The 17,198-nt window shown below is 43.9% G+C and overlaps 1 pseudogene; it reads right to left on the bottom strand.

Annotated features, from left to right (window-relative positions):
• Window positions 1–17,198, bottom strand: part of LOC135536162 (uncharacterized) — a 69,011-nt pseudogene that overhangs the window by 25,149 nt on the left and 26,664 nt on the right.

Below are 17,198 nucleotides of genomic sequence, written 5' to 3'. Positions count from 1 at the left end.
AAGAAGCACGAGATCTTTCTACCGATTCTTCTGGAATTTGGGGAATTAATAGATGAAGTCAGCTACAAAAAGACTGGGTATGTGAGGACATTGATATAATTAATAGATGTACTCAGCTCCAAAAGACTGGGTATGTGAGGACATTGATATAATTAATAGATGAAGTCAGCTACAAAAAGACTGGGTATGTGCGGACATTGATATAATTAATAGATGTACTCAGCTCCAAAAAGACTGGGTATGTGAGGACATTGATATAATTAATAGATGTACTCAGCTCCAAAAAGACTGGGTATGTGAGGACATTGATATAATTAATAGATGTACTCGGCTACAAAAAGACTGGGTATGTGAGGACATTGATATAATGAATAGATGAAAACTGAGGAGGAGTACTAGGAAGGATCGGAGGACCAATGTGCAGCGTGGTAAGTGTTCATGATACTTTTAATAGAACACAGAGAAATACCAAAATAACAACGTGAAAGCACAACAACCGAAACAGTTCCGTGTGGAACACACAGACACAGAAAATAATCACCCACTAATCAAGGGTGAAAACAGGCTGCCTGGGACAACGATTGACAGCTGCCTCTGATTGAGAAACATACCAGGCCAAACACAGAAATACCAACTCATCGAAAAACAAACACAGACAACCCACTCAACTCAAACTCTGGCCATACTAAAACAAACACAGACAACCCACCCAACTCAAACTCTGGTCATACTAAAACAAACACAGACAACCCACCCAACTCACGCCCTGGTCATACTAAAACAAACACAGACAACCCACCCAACTCACGCTCTGGCCATACTAAAACAAAGACATAACAAAAGAACTAAGGTCAGAACGTGACAACGACAATTGTGGGGGTTGTGGATAAAATAGAGCAAGATGTTTTGAGAGTGGAATTTAACTAACTATAGTCACTAACTATAGTTTCAATGGCCAAGGTAAACCACAGAACTGTAGTGGAAAAACATCACAGCGTAGGGAGACAGAGTCCTGTTTTAGGGGCGGGGCTGTTGGTCATTGGAGAAGGGAGAGTAAAGACATCACAGCGTAGGGAGACAGAGTCCTGTTTTAGGGGCGGGGCTGTTGGTCATTGGAGAAGGGAGAGTAAAGACATCACAGCGTAGGGAGACAGAGTCCTGTTTTAGGGGCGGGGCTGTTGGTCATTGGAGAAGGGAGAGTAAAGACATCACAGCGTAGGGAGACAGAGTCCTGTTTTAGGGGCGGGGCTGTTGGTCATTGGAGAAGGGAGAGTAAAGACATCACAGCGTAGGGAGACAGAGTCCTGTTTTAGGGGCGGGGCTGTTGGTCATTGGAGAAGGGAGAGTAAAGACATCACAGCGTAGGGAGACAGAGTCCTGTTTTAGGGGCGGGGCTGTTGGTCATTGGAGAAGGGAGAGTAAAGACATCACAGCGTAGGGAGACAGAGTCCTGTTTTAGGGGCGGGGCTGTTGGTCATTGGAGAAGGGAGAGTAAAGACATCACAGCGTAGGGAGACAGAGTCCTGTTTTAGGGGCGGGGCTGTTGGTCATTGGAGAAGGGAGAGTAAAGTGGGACTGAAACCTGCTGCATTCGAAGGAAATGACGCTATACATTCCATACATTCATACTTTCTATACATTCTATACATTTGATGTGGGTTTTACTCTGATATAGATTTACATTTGATGTGGTTTTACTCTGATATAGATTTACATTTGATGTGGGTTTTATTCTGATATAGATTTACATTTGATGTGGGTTTTATTCTGATATTGATTTCTAGAATGTTAGAAAGGGGTGGAGGGGTAACGAGGAATTAGCAAAGGGGTTACTAAACCTAAAATGAAGTGGACATGGTTTCAGTTAGTTCATGAACATTGTGGTGGTTATGGAGAATAGGACTGAATAAAAGATACATGAACGTTGGTGGATTGAAACAAACATTTAATGATGAGAGTAAAGACAGTGGATTTACAATTATCAAGTTTGGTTTATAATTAATACATTTAATGATGAGAGTAAAGACAGTGGATTTACAATTATCAAGTTTGGTTTATAATTAATACATTTAATGATGAGAGTAAAGACAGTGGATTTACAATTATCAAGTTTGGTTTATAATTAATACATTTTGGCTTGCTGATTAATACGTAACATAGTGAATGCTAACGAAATGTACAATTTATTTTCCAGAAATGGGGGTTTCATTATCTCTCATTGAAAGGTCCCCAGAGACTGTGGTGTCGGGGAGAGCAGGATAAAAGGGGTTTCATTATCTCTCATTGGAAGGTCCCCAGAGACTGTGGTGTCGGGGAGAGCAGGATAAAAGGGGGTTTCATTATCTCTCATTGGAAGGTCCCCAGAGACTGTGGTGTCAGGGGAGAGCAGGATAAAAGGGGGTTTCATTATCTCTCATTGGAAGGTCCCCAGAGACTGTGGTGTCGGGGAGAGCAGGATAAAAGGGGGTTTCATTATCTCTCATTGGAAGGTCCCCAGAGACTGTGGTGTCGGGGAGAGCAGGATAAAAGGGGGTTTCATTATCTCTCATTGGAAGGTCCCCAGAGACTGTGGTGTCGGGGAGAGCAGGATAAAAGGGGTTTCATTATCTCTCATTGGAAGGTCCCCAGAGACTGTGGTGTCGGGGAGAGCAGGATAAAAGGGGGTTTCATTATCTCTCATTGGAAGGTCCCCAGAGACTGTGGTGTCGGGGAGAGCAGGATAAAAGGGGGTTTCATTATCTCTCATTGGAAGGTCCCCAGAGACTGTGGTGTCGGGGAGAGCAGGATAAAAGGGGGTTTCATTATCTCTCATTGGAAGGTCCCCAGAGACTGTGGTGTCGGGGAGAGCAGGATAAAAGGGGGTTTCATTATCTCTCATTGGAAGGTCCCCAGAGACTGTGGTGTCGGGGAGAGCAGGATAAAAGGGGGTTTCATTATCTCTCATTGGAAGGTCCCCAGAGACTGTGGTGTCGGGGAGAGCAGGATAAAAGTATCTGGATTAGGCCATAAACAGACTTCCAGATAAGTGATGCCTTGTTCAGTTGTGTTTTTGACCTACGGTTCACCAGCACACACACACAATTTACTGGTTACGAATATGCATTAGTGGGGTTGATAGTGTGGGAATTATTTTGGATGGGGTCTTTTCAATTCAGTTGTAAATTGGGTTTGCAGAAGGATGGAAATGTTTGGAAGGTTTTGAAATGGTTTGTGAAGGACAGGGAAAGAAAAGGGAGAGGAAATATTTAGTGGTGTCAAATGCCCTGTATCCTGACTTTCTGGTGAGACCAGAACAATCTCACTAGAAATGATAGAAACAGGTAGGATTTAATTATAAAATGAATGAGAAACACCAGTTTCTACTCTATTTAATGCAATCGCTTTGTCACGTTTCTTTTTAATGTTACAGAAATCTGAGACAGCGCTCAGACGTAAGCAATATTTCTCCGCTATGTTGGAGTCGACAGAAACACAAAATTACAACATAAAAATTCCCTTACCTTTGATGGTCTTCGATCAGAATGTAGTGGAAGGAGTCATACTTACCCAAAACAGCGTTTTGTTTCAAGTCGTGTGTCTTTGTGTTAGCAAATGCGACAAGTTCCAGCTGAAATACATCCAAAATTACTTCTGGTCTCGAGGGGTTGCGCATCAAAATTCAAAATTACATATTATATGTCGACTAAACTGGTCAAACTAAGTGCAGAATCAAGCTTTAGGATGCTATTAACGTACAAAACAATTCTCTCCTCGCTAGCGTCCCACCTTGCCAAAAATAAATGCAAATGCGCTACGCCAAATGCTAATAGCACTCGTTAAAACTCAAACTTTCATTGAAACACACATGCAGGGTACTCAATTCAAGCGACACTCGTTGTGAATCGAGCCAACAAGTCAGATTTTTAAAATGCTTTTCGGGGAAAGCATGAGAAGCTATTATCTGATAGCATGCAACACCCTGAAATACCTGAAGGGGACGTAAAACAAAAGAATTAGCGTAGCCGGCGCTACACAAAACGCAGAAATAAAATATTAAACATTCATTACCTTTGACAAGCTTCTTTGTTGGCACTCCTATATGTCCCATAAACATCACAATTGGGTCTTTTTTTCGATTAAATCGGTCCTTGTATACCCAAAATGTCCATTTATGAAGACTGTGTGATCCAGGAAAAAACACATTTTCTAAACGCATCGTTATTTTTTTAAATTAAAAAAGTTGCCTACAAACTTTGACAAAACACTTCAAACTACTTTTGTAATCCAACTTTAGGTATGAGTAAACGTTAATATGCGATCGAATTCATCACGGGGCGATCTGTATTCAATAGCATTAAGTCTTCAGACGATGGTCGATATTCTCTCTACCAAAACTTCCTTTGTGATGCAGTGATGACAGGAAGTGCCTCTTCTTCGTTGAACCAAGGAATAACATCACACCAATTGCCAAGACTGGAGACATCGTGTGGAAGCTGTAGGAATTGTCAACTGGGAGCTATCTATTTCCCTATGTTGCCATAGACAATACAGGCAACTGGCGCATTGATATTTTTTTCTTTTGGGTTTTCAGTTTTCCCCGAGACACACGTTCTGTTATACTCACAGCCGTGGTTTAACCAGTTTTAGAAACTTCAGAGTGTTTTCTATCCACATATACTAATCATATGCATATACTATATTCCTGGCATGAGTAGCAGGACGTTGAAATGTTGCACGATTTTTTACAAAATGTTGAAAAAAGTAGCCCTAGCTCTAACAGGTTTTAACGTACAAAAACAATTCTCAAATCGACCGGACAAACTGTATTCTTCTCGTGCAAGATGGAACAAAGGGCTCTCTGTGCGCAACGCGCGCCTGAAAGTGCATGTATTTTCTCACGACACCCAGTATTTTGCCTGCCAAAGGGTCAAAGCTCGCAGGATTTGCACAATTGAACGCTCTACTGATAGAAGACATCTCGCGGAAGACATAGAAACTGATCCCAGATCCATAGCTGGTTGGGAAGTGTGGGAGCGATGACGTCAAAGTTGGCCCAACTTTCCTGATGAGAAAAATAGTTTGGGAGATTGGCTGCCCTGTGAGTCCTGCTATACTTACAGACATAATTCAAACGGTTGTAGAAGCTTTAGAATGTTTTCTATTCAATAATTATTATTATATGCATATATCAGCAATTTTGGACAGACTTTTTCCAGTTTACTATGGGCACGCAATTCATCCAAAGGGGGCAGTATTGTCCCGAGACTTAACAGGTTTTAACCATTGCTTTATGAGATAAGTTGATTGGTTATTGAAATTAGTTTCTTTTTGATTTAACATGTTTTTGAATCATGTTGGAGACTGGAGTCCCTTTCACACTGCAGTCCCTTTCAGGTCCATAGGGTTTTACTGCCCCCTGCTGGAGACTGGAGCACACTGCAGTCCCTTTCAGGTCCATAGGGTTTTACTGCCCCTGTTGGAGACTGGAGCACACTGCAGTCCCTTTCAGGACCATAGGAGTTTACTGCCCCCTGCTGGAGACTGGAGCACACTGCAGTCCCTTTCAGGTCCATAGGGGTTTACTGCCCCCTGCTGGAGACTGGAGCACACTTCAGTCCCTTTCAGGTCCATTGGGTTTTACCGCCCCCTGCTGGAGACTGGAGCACACTGCAGTCCCTGGCTTTCTTTGTGCAGCTTGAGGATGAGGTCCTCATCACCTTTTGTGACGGATCCAACAAATATCCCCAGGTGAAGGCAGGGTCCCATCTCATCCAACACATCATTGACTCTTATAGGAGGGAGCATTACCCATGTTAAACTATGGAATGAACTGTACATTTTATGGTGAACTTTAATACAGATTTACTTTAATACAATAATTCCTTGAATGTAATTAGTTTGTGTTTTGTAATGATGTTATTGAAACAGAATAAGTCAGTAATGAGGGAATAAATAAGTCCAGTACAACCATGACCTCTCTCCTCTTTCACATCCCTCTATCATCACTCCATGGGGGAGTACAACCATTACCTCTCTCCTCTTTCACATCCCTCTATCATCACTCCATGGGGGAGTACAACCATTACCTCTCTCCTCTTTCACATCCCTCTATCATCACTCCATGGGGAGTACAACCATTACCTCTCTCCTCTTTCACATCCCTCTATCATCACTCCATGGGGGAGTACAACCATTACCTCTCTCCTCTTTCACATCCCTCTATCATCACTCCATGGGGAGTACAACCATTACCCTCTCTCCTCTTTCACATCCCTCTATCATCACTCCATGGGAGAGTCCAACCATTACTGCCTCTCCTCTTTTTCACATCCTCTATCATCACTCCATGGGGAGTACAACCATTACCTCTCTCCTCTTTCACATCCCTCTATCATCACTCCATGGGGGAGTACAACCATTACCTCTCTCCTCTTTCACATCCCTCTATCATCACTCCATGGGGGAGTACAACCATTACCTCTCTCCTGGACACCACCTAGTATCATACTGCTGTAACAACACAGCACCTAAACCTGCTTTAGAGGCATCTGGACACCACCTGGTATCATACTGCTGTAACAACACAGCACCTAAACCTGCTTTAGAGGCATCTGGACACCACCTGGTATCATACTGCAGTAACAACACAGCACCTAAACCTGCATTAGAGGCATCTGGACACCACCTGGTATCATACTGCTGTAACAACACAGCACCTAAACCTGCTTTAGAGGCATCTGGACACCACCTGGTATCATACTGCTGTAACAACACAGCACCTAAACCTGCTTTAGAGGCATCTGGACACCACCTGGTATCATACTGCTGTAACAACACAGCACCTAAACCTGCTTTAGAGGCATCTGGACACCACCTGGTATCATACTGCTGTAACAACACAGCACCTAAACCTGCATTAGAGGCATCTGGACACCACCTGGTATCATACTGCTGTAACAACACAGCACCTAAACCTGCTTTAGAGGCATCTGGACACCACCTGGTATCATACTGACACCACCTGGTATCATAGTAACAACACAGCACCTAAACCTGCTTTAGAGGCATCTGGACACCACCTGGTATCATACTGCTGTAACAACACAGCACCTAAACCTGCTTTAGAGGCATCTGGACACCACCTGGTATCATACTGCTGTAACAACACAGCACCTAAACCTGCACCTAAACCTGCATTAGAGGCATCTGGACACCACCTGGTATCATACTGCTGTAACAACACAGCACCTAAACCTGCATTAGAGGCATCTGGACACCACCTGGTATCATACTGCTGTAACAACACAGCACCTAAACCTGCATTAGAGGCATCTGGACACCACCTGGTATCATACTGCTGTAACAACACAGCACCTAAACCTGCTTTAGAGGCATCTGGACACCACCTGGTATCATACTGCTGTAACAACACAGCACCTAAACCTGCTTTAGAGGCATCTGGACACCACCTGGTATCATACTGCTGTAACAACACAGCACCTAAACCTGCTTTAGAGGCATCTGGACACCACCTGGTATCATACTGCTGTAACAACACAGCACCTAAACCTGCTTTAGAGGCATCTGGACACCACCTGGTATCATACTGCTGTAACAACACAGCACCTAAACCTGCTTTAGAGGCATCTGGACACCACCTGGTATCATACTGCTGTAACAACACAGCACCTAAACCTGCATTAGAGGCATCTGGACACCACCTGGTATCATACTGCTGTAACACAGCACCTAAACCTGCTTTAGAGGCATCTGGACACCACCTGGTATCATACTGCTGTAACAACACAGCACCTAAACCTGCATTAGAGGCATCTGCTGAGATGTTGGTGTTGAGCATCACAGAACCTCAGTACTGGATCATACATGATCAATGCCTTGAGCCGCTCCAACTCTTTCTGCTGATTACTGTTCCAACACCAGTCTGTAGTTTTACACAGTACACTTCTCATCTGACTTGTGGGAGTTGACAGACAAGTTACACATTTGCCCACATAGTTAACCATATCTAAGAACCTTTGTACACCCTCTTGATTGGTAGGCGGTGGCGTGTTCTTGATGGGCGTCACTTTGCTCTGGTCTATCTGAACACCTTCACATGTTAGTTTATCACCCAAGAAGGTGATTTGTGTCTTTCTGAATTGCCATTTGTCTGTGTTTTCTTTAGTCCGTTATCTCTGGTTAGATCAAGTGCTGTTTTCAACCTGGTGTTGTGTTCTTCCGCAGTCTGTCTCCATGTTGACACATCATCAATGGACACTGTGGTGCCTGGCTCACTCTCAGATATCTGGTGGACTGTCCTATGAAAGACTTGTGGTGCTGAAGTGAGACCAAACGGGAGCCTTTTCAATGAGAACCTACCAGAAGGAGTATTGAAAGTAGAAAGCCTTGTCCTCTCCTTGTCTGGATCGAAACCCTGATGAGGCGTCGAGCTTTGAGTAGTATTTCTCCCCCGTTATGTCCCTGAATATCTCCCCTCTGGTCGGCAGCAGGTTCCCTTTTACATGCTTGTTTATCTCTGTTGGATCCAGACACAGTCTGAGAGTCGTCTTCTCCACTATTACTAGTGAGTGGACCCATTCAGTAGGCTCTGATACTTTGTCTAGGATATCTAAGGCCCGAGCCTCAGTATCTCTGCTGTTAACTGGTCTCAGTGATAATGAGACCTTTCTAGGTTCATGGATCACTGGTCTACAGTATCTCTGCTGTTAACTGGTCTCAGTGATAATGAGACCTTTCTAGGTTCATGGATCACTGGTCTACAGTATCTCTGCTGTTAACTGGTCTCAGTGATAATGAGACCTTTCTAGGTTCATGGATCACTGGTCTACAGTATCTCTGCTGTTAACTGGTCTCAGTGATAATGAGACCTTTCTAGGTTCATGGATCACTGGTCTACAGTATCTCTGCTGTTAGATGGTCTCAGTGATAATGAGACCTTTCTAGGTTCATGGATCACTGGTCTACAGTATCTCTGCTGTTAGCTGGTCTCAGTGATAATGAGACCTTTCTAGGTTCATGGATCACTGGTCTACAGTATCTCTGCTGTTAACTGGTCTCAGTGATAATGAGACCTTTCTAGGTTCATGGATCACTGGTCTACAGTATCTCTGCTGTTAACTGGTCTCAGTGATAATGAGACCTTTCTAGGTTCATGGATCACTGGTCTATAGTATCTCTGCTGTTAACTGGTCTCAGTGATAATGAGACCTTTCTAGGTTCATGGATCACTGGTCTACAGTATCTCTGCTGTTAACTGGTCTCAGTGATAATGAGACCTTTCTAGGTTCATGGATCACTGGTCTACAGTATCTCTGCTGTTAACTGGTCTCAGTGATAATGAGACCTTTCTAGGTTCATGGATCACTGGTCTACAGTATCTCTGCTGTTAACTGGTCTCTGAGTGATAATGAGACCTTTCTAGGTTCATGGATCACTGGTCTACAGTATCTCTGCTGTTAGATGGTCTCAGTGATAATGAGACCTTTCTAGGTTCATGGATCACTGGTCTACAGTATCTCTGCTGTTAGCTGGTCTCAGTGATAATGAGACCTTTCTAGGTTCATGGATCACTGGTCTACAGTATCTCTGCTGTTAACTGGTCTCAGTGATAATGAGACCTTTCTAGGTTCATGGATCACTGGTCTACAGTATCTCTGCTGTTAACTGGTCTCAGTGATAATGAGACCTTTCTAGGTTCATGGATCACTGGTCTATAGTATCTCTGCTTTTAACTGGTCTCAGTGATAATGAGACCTTTCTAGGTTCATGGATCACTGGTCTACAGTATCTCTGCTGTTAGATGGTCTCAGTGATAATGAGACCTTTCTAGGTTCATGGATCACTGGTCTACAGTATCTCTGCTGTTAGCTGGTCTCAGTGATAATGAGACCTTTCTAGGTTCATGGATCACTGGTCTACAGTATCTCTGCTTTTAACTGGTCTCAGTGATAATGAGACCTTTCTAGGTTCATGGATCACTGGTCTACAGTATCTCTGCTGTTAGATGGTCTCAGTGATAGTGAGACCTTTCTAGGTTCATGGATCACTGGTCTATCTGGCTGTTCTAACTCCATGTTGTACCTGAATAGTATACAGTATATAGTGTTGTACCTGAATAGTATATAGTGATGTACCTGAATAGTATACAGTATATAGTGTTGTACCTGAATAGTATATAGTATATAGTGATGTACCTGAATAGTATACAGTATATAGTGATGTACCTGAATAGTATACAGTATATAGTATATATATCATTCCTGTCCCTCACCATTTCCTCCACTGTCCTCTCCTGCTGGTCAGTGTATCATTCCTGTCCCTCACCATTTCCTCCACTGTCCTCTCCTGCTGGTCAGTGTATCATTCCTGTCCCTCACCATTTCCTCCACTGTCCTCTCCTGCTGGTCAGTCACGCGAAACTTAAGCTGGTCAGGTACTGTATGTAGAACCATAGTAAATACCAGTATGGACTATCAATACAGGTACTGTATGTAGAACCATAGTAAAGACCAGTATGGACTATCAATACAGGTACTGTATGTAGAACAATAGTAAAGACCAGTATGGACTATCAATACAGGTACTGTATGTAGAACCATAGTAAAGACCAGTATGGACTATCAATACAGGTACTGTATGTAGAACCATAGTAAAGACCAGTATGGACTATCAATACAGGTACTGTATGTAGAACCATAGTAAAGACCAGTATGGACTATCAATACAGGTACTGTATGTAGAACCATAGTAAAGACCAGTATGGACTATCAATACAGGTACTGTATGTAGAACCATAGTAAAGACCAGTATGGACTATCAATACAGGTACTGTATGTAGAACCATAGTTAAGACCAGTATGGACTATCAATACAGGTACTGTATGTAGAACCATAGTAAAGACCAGTATGGACTATCAATACAGGTACTGTATGTAGAACCATAGTAAAGACCAGTATGGACTATCAATACAAAGTGACCATTTAGAATGAGACCCAGTTCAATGAGAGGAAGTCTTAACAGAACTGGGGGATGACAGACAGGAAGACAACACACATAACAACATAACACTGGGGGTGGAGATCTAATATATTTTTGTGCCAAACACTAAAGCATGATATTGTAATAAATCTGGAACACCCTATTCCCTACGTAGAACACTACTTTAGACATGGTCAGAAGCACCGTAGTGCACTACGTAGGGAATAGGGAACCATTTGGAACAGAGACAGTAATTCCCCTGAACATCTTCCTCATCTGGTTTCTTGAACAGCCCTTCACTCCTCCCCTCTTCCTCCCCTCCTCCCTCTTCATTCTATTCTATCAGCCACACCACTAGCTCACCTCCACACAATACATTTACAAGTTAAAGACACACCTTGGAATAAATAACAAAGGAAAACTATTACTAGATGAAGTTGAGTGTTTTTTATTATTTCCCATCACCATAAATCATATTTAATCACTGAACAGTAGCAGACCTAACTTCATCTGTTCCTGACTCTGGATAGTGGATTAAAAAGACCATCAATCTCCAATGATATTAAAGTACTATTCTGAACATTACTGATATACTGAGTGGCAAGTCAAGATATCTGCTGGTTTTATTGTTTGGTCAACAGCACCACCTGCTGGACAGGTTTAATGTTGCTGGACTGAGCAGTATGGGAGGATGAAAGATGACACATTTAGGGCCGGTTTCCTGGACATCTACATTGAACATACTGTTTAGTCCAGGACTAGGATTCATCTGTGTCTGGGAAACCAGACCATATAGTTTAGTAGAAAGGAAGTGATACCAGCTTGTAGTGGGCTGACTAGTCCTGAATTGTCCTTTAGTTCCTGGACCATTTTCCATGCAGCTCCAGGTGACAGAGAACACATCAATTAGGACCGAGCCAACAAGCTGATCAATGATACTGAGGAGAATTACATAGAGACAGAGAACCAACTGAGAAAACATATCAATGGTTCTGAATGACAACCAATATACATCAACACCAGACATCATGATTCATGGAAATGTACAAGATTAAAACATTGGATTGAATTTTAATTAATAACAAATCAGTTTACAGTTTAACCAGCTCAGCAGTATCATTATGACCATAGAGCCTAAACCCAGGATAGAGGGGCTGAGTGAATGTGGTCTGGACTCTGTGGAGGAGGGTCATTGTGTCAGAGACACTGTAGAAGGACAGAGTACCTGCCTTGTGATCCAGGTACACTCCTACTCTGGAGGACTGAGGGCCTGATACTTTAGTCACAACATTATTGTGTCTGAAACAATAACCACCACCATAGTACTTTAAACTCCAGGACTTGTTATTGTATCCAAATCCACCATCATCCTCTGTTCTGCTGATGTCTTTATATGAGACTGCTGTATCAACACCACCAGTCCTCTCCACCTCCCAGTAACAGCGTCCAGACAGACCCTCTCTACACAGAACCTGCCTGTAGTAGGTGAATCTGTCTGGATGGTCAGGATATGGTTGGACTTGGTCTGTACGTGTCACCTTTCTGTTCCCTTCAGACAGAGAGAGGCGTGTGTTTGCTGTGTTTGGGTCCAGTGTGAGCTGACAGGAATCTGGGAGAAGAGCAGAGACCAACGAGGGGAGTCAGAACAATAAGTTAAGTCAGATACTGTATCTCCCCTGTCTTTGATTAGAGCACAGCAGAGATCAAATCAGAGAAATATGAGGAGTCAGATAGAGACCCAGTCTTTGATTAGATCTACTATTGCTATATATTTCTAGAGGGATTGTTAGAGTGTCAGTAAAAAGAGACTGTTAGTTACTTCACAATAAAGAGACTCACATTGTAACAACTGTTCTCTGGTCTTGGGCTCTGGAGGCAGTACAACATCCACTATATTCACTACAGACACACAAACACATTGACAGAGAGAGGGAATGTTATCATCAGACCATATTCCACATGTATATGACTAGTAGGGAACTTTCAATGGTCTAAAGTTGATGTTCTTATTGTTTTCAACACACCTGTAGTGGAGATCTTGGTCCATTCTCCTTTAAGGAAGTCTTCTAGTTTCTCTCTCAGTTCAGACACAGTCTGACTCACATCTCCAAAGTACTGAAGAGGACGGACAACGATGCTGGGTAAGTCTGAAGATACACTGATACTGGAGAGAGACTGATACCTCTGGAGAGAGAGAGAGAGAGAGAGAGACTGATACCTCTGGAGAGAGAGAGAGAGAGAGAGAGAGAGAGAGACTGATACCTCTGAGAGAGAGAGAGACAGAGAAAGAGAGAGACTGATAACTCTGGAGAGAGAGAGAGACGACAGAGAAAGAGAGAGACTGATAACTCTGGAGAGAGAGAGAGAGAGGGAGACTGATAACTCTGGAGAGAGAGAGAGACTGATACCTCTGGAGAGAGAGAGAGAGAGACTGATAACTCTGGAGAGAGAGACGACAGAGAGAGAGACTGATAACTCTGGAGAGAGAGAGAGAGAGAGAGAGAGAGAGACTGATAACTCTGGAGAGAGAGAGAGAAAGAGAGAGACTGATACCTCTGGAGAGAGAGAGAGAGACAGAGAGACGGACAGAAAGAGAGGGACGGACGGAGAGAGAGAGGGGCGGGGATACAGAGAGAGAGAGAGGGACGGACAGACAGACAGAGAGGGACGGACAGACAGACAGAGAGAGAGGGGGACGGACAGACAGACAGACAGAGGGACGGACAGACAGACAGAGAGAGAGGGGGACGGACAGAGACAGAGAGAGGGACGGACAGACAGACAGAGAGAGAGGGACGGACAGAGAGAGAGAGAGGGACAGACAGAGAGGGACGGACAGACAGACGGACGGACAGACAGAGAGAGAGGGACGGACAGACAGGAGAGAGAGGGACGGACAGAGAGACAGAGAGGACGGACAGACAGACAGACAGACAGACAGGGACGAACAGACAGAGAGAGAGGGACGGACAGACAGACAGGGACGAACAGACAGACAGACAGGGACGGACAGACAGAGAGGGACGGACAGACAGAGAGAGAGGGACGGACAGACAGAGAGAGAGAGGGACGGACAGACAGAGAGAGAGAGAGGGACGGACAGGCAGACAGACAGAGAGGGACGGACAGACAGAGAGGGACGGACAGACAGACAGAGAGAGAGGGACGGACAGACAGACAGGACGAACAGAGAGAGAGAGGGACGGACAGACAGAGAGAGAGGGACGGACAGACAGAGAGGGACGGACAGACAGAGAGGGACGGACAGACAGACAGAGAGAGAGGGACGGACAGACAGACAGGGACGAACAGAGAGAGAGAGAGGGACGGACAGACAGAGAGAGAGGGACGGACAGACAGAGAGGGACGGACAGACAGAGAGGGACGGACAGACAGAGAGGGACGGACAGACAGACGGACGGACAGACAGACAGAGAGGGATGGACAGACAGACAGACAGAGAGAGAGGGACGGACAGAGAGACAGAGAGGGACGGACAGACAGACAGACAGAGAGAGGGACGGAAAGACAGACAGAGAGAGGGACGGACAGACAGACAGACAGACAGACAGGACAACATAATGATTGAGATGAATAGTTTCCCATGAAGTTAATTTCATATCACATGTAACAAGACAGTTTAGTTACCTGGAGGAAATGGATGTGATCCTCTGTGTGTGTGAGAGCTGCTCCAGCTCAGTGCTTCTCTTCCTCAGCTCAGCGATCTCCTGCTTCAGTTGCTCCAGGAGTCCTTCAGCTTGACTCACTTGAGCCTTCTCTTGGGCTCTGATCAGCTCCTTCACCTCAGAGCTCCTTCTCTCAATGGAGCGGATCAGCTCAGACAAAGATCTGATCACTGTCCTCTACTGCTGACTGTGCAGAGTGCTGGAGAGAGAGAGAGAGAGAGAGAGAGACAGAGAGAGAGACAGAGAGACAGAGAGAGAGAGAGAGAGACAGAGAGAGAGACAGAGAGAGAGGGACAGAGACAGACAGACAGACAGAGAGGAGACAGAGAGAGAGAGCGAGACAGACAATAGGTTTAGTAGTAGTCACTCTACACCTCATTGAGTCAGACCTCTGCCACCCTGCTCTCCAGGCCTTGTCCTCCATCCTGGACAGACAGGTACAGAACACCTCTTGGTCCTGCTCTACTCTCCTCCCTGGACAGACAGGTACAGAACACCTCTTGGTCCTGCTCTACTCTCCTCCCTCCTGGACAGACAGGTACAGAACACCTCTTGGTATATCATATATATCTCATATCATCATTCAGAACTTTAAGCATATCTTTGGGAGGAGGTCCAGCCTGTTTGACAAAGATAAACAAAGATTTTTTCCAAATTTGTGCTGACAAAATAATCAAATGTAATGTTTTTTTTACCAAAAACTCTACATGGAAAGCAGAAAGCTGTGATCAATTAAATACAACGTTAACTAGATATTATCTGTGTCATTTATAGCCTGGCACAGATAGTAAAACTACATTAAATACAACGTTAACTAGATATTATCTGTGTCATTTATAGCCTGGCACAGATAGTAAAACTACTGTAGCGACCCGCACAGACAGCTGAGTGTTATGTGTTCGGCTAGTAGCTGGTTGTGTTGTACTTACCAGTTCCCAGTGTTCGCGGGGTCCGACATGCCAATCAACCTGCTATCTGCCAATCACAGGAATGCCTGGGATGTTCTGATGCCGGGCATCCTGGTGGTTGGCGGAGTGGCGTGGAGGGGGCGGGGCATTGGAAGTTAAGCTTCAGCCTTTGTTCTCTCTCTGACGTCTGGGCTTCACAAGAGAAGGTCCCGATTGGCTTGTGGGGTATCTTTCATTTATTTGGCGTGAGCTCAGGCCAAACAGTAGCCTGTGTAAAGTTGCTAATAAACCGTCAATTCGTAACTCAATCCTCTGTCTGGACAATTGTTCCTTTATGATCGAGTCAGGTCATTACACTACATTAAATACAACGTTAACTAGATATCATCGCCACATAACTTATGTCGAATTTAAAAGACACCGCTACCGTTAGTAACGTCTGTTACACTGTAACTTACAGGCAGCCTCAAATAAAAACCTATTGGTTAACAAAGCTTTGATTATGACCAAAGTCTATAGTAGTGAAAACTCTCTCTCTATTCTAACTTACACACATTCACATCACTGCCTCGACATGAATGTGTCCTGTCAGAGCCGTTTCCTGTCCGTTAACTGTTAACAGTCTCGAGCCACAGCTTAACCAATGAGCTACAAGGAGGACTGACAGTCACGAGCGGTGCAGCAGCCTCTGCAGCAGCAGCCTCCCCCGGGTCCTAGTGCCCGCCCGGTAAGACGGTTAAGATGCGATGGAACGGTTGACGGAGAGAAAATAAATCAGAAAAAATATATTGACTGATATATTGAATTGTTTAGGGAAGCTTTAGCTTTGGCTTTAATACATTCTGAAAATACTTGAAAATAAAAATAATAGTAGCCCTCCTCAGGAACAACAAAACCCTCACAGACCAACTTCTTCTTCTATGATATAATGGAGGTCCTCAAATCTTATTTTGGGGATATGGAGGCGTCTCGTGTGGCCAATAGCCTGGGGAAATGCATAGCGCCAAATTCAAATAATACGCGATAAAACTCAAACTTTCATTAAATTACACATGCAGGGTACTCAATTAAAGCTACACTCGTTGTGAATCCAGCCATTATGTCAGATTTTAAAATGCTTTTCGGCGAAAGCATGAGAAGCTATTATCTGATAGCATGCACCCCCTGAACCACCTGAACGAGATGTAAACAAATGAATTAGCGTCGCCGGCGCTACACAACACGCTGAAATAAAATATAAAACATGCATTACCTTTGACGAGCTTCTTTGTTGGCACTCCAATATGTCCAAAAAACATCACAGTTGGTCATTTTTTTCGATTAATTCCGTCCATGTTTACCCAAAATGTCCATTTATAAAGCCCGTTTTGATCCAGAAAAAAACAGCTTTCCAAAACGCAACGTCATGACAAAACATTTCAAAAAGTTGCTTAAAACTATGCCAAAATACTTCAAACTACTTTTGTAATCCAACTTTAGGTATTTTTAAGCGTTAATAATCGATAAAATTGTTGACGGGGCGATCTGTATTCAATAACAGCAAGTCAACAATACATGCACGGTTTTCTCTCTTCCACAACATAATCCACAGTGTCACCTCTGCCTCTTCTTCGTTTCACCAATGAT

The sequence above is a fragment of the Oncorhynchus masou genome, unplaced genomic scaffold (assembly GCF_036934945.1).
Source record: "Oncorhynchus masou masou isolate Uvic2021 unplaced genomic scaffold, UVic_Omas_1.1 unplaced_scaffold_564, whole genome shotgun sequence".
Lineage (NCBI taxonomy): Eukaryota > Metazoa > Chordata > Actinopteri > Salmoniformes > Salmonidae > Oncorhynchus > Oncorhynchus masou.
Note: the sequence above shows the minus strand (reverse complement) of the source record. Positions and strands in the feature narration are given on the sequence as shown.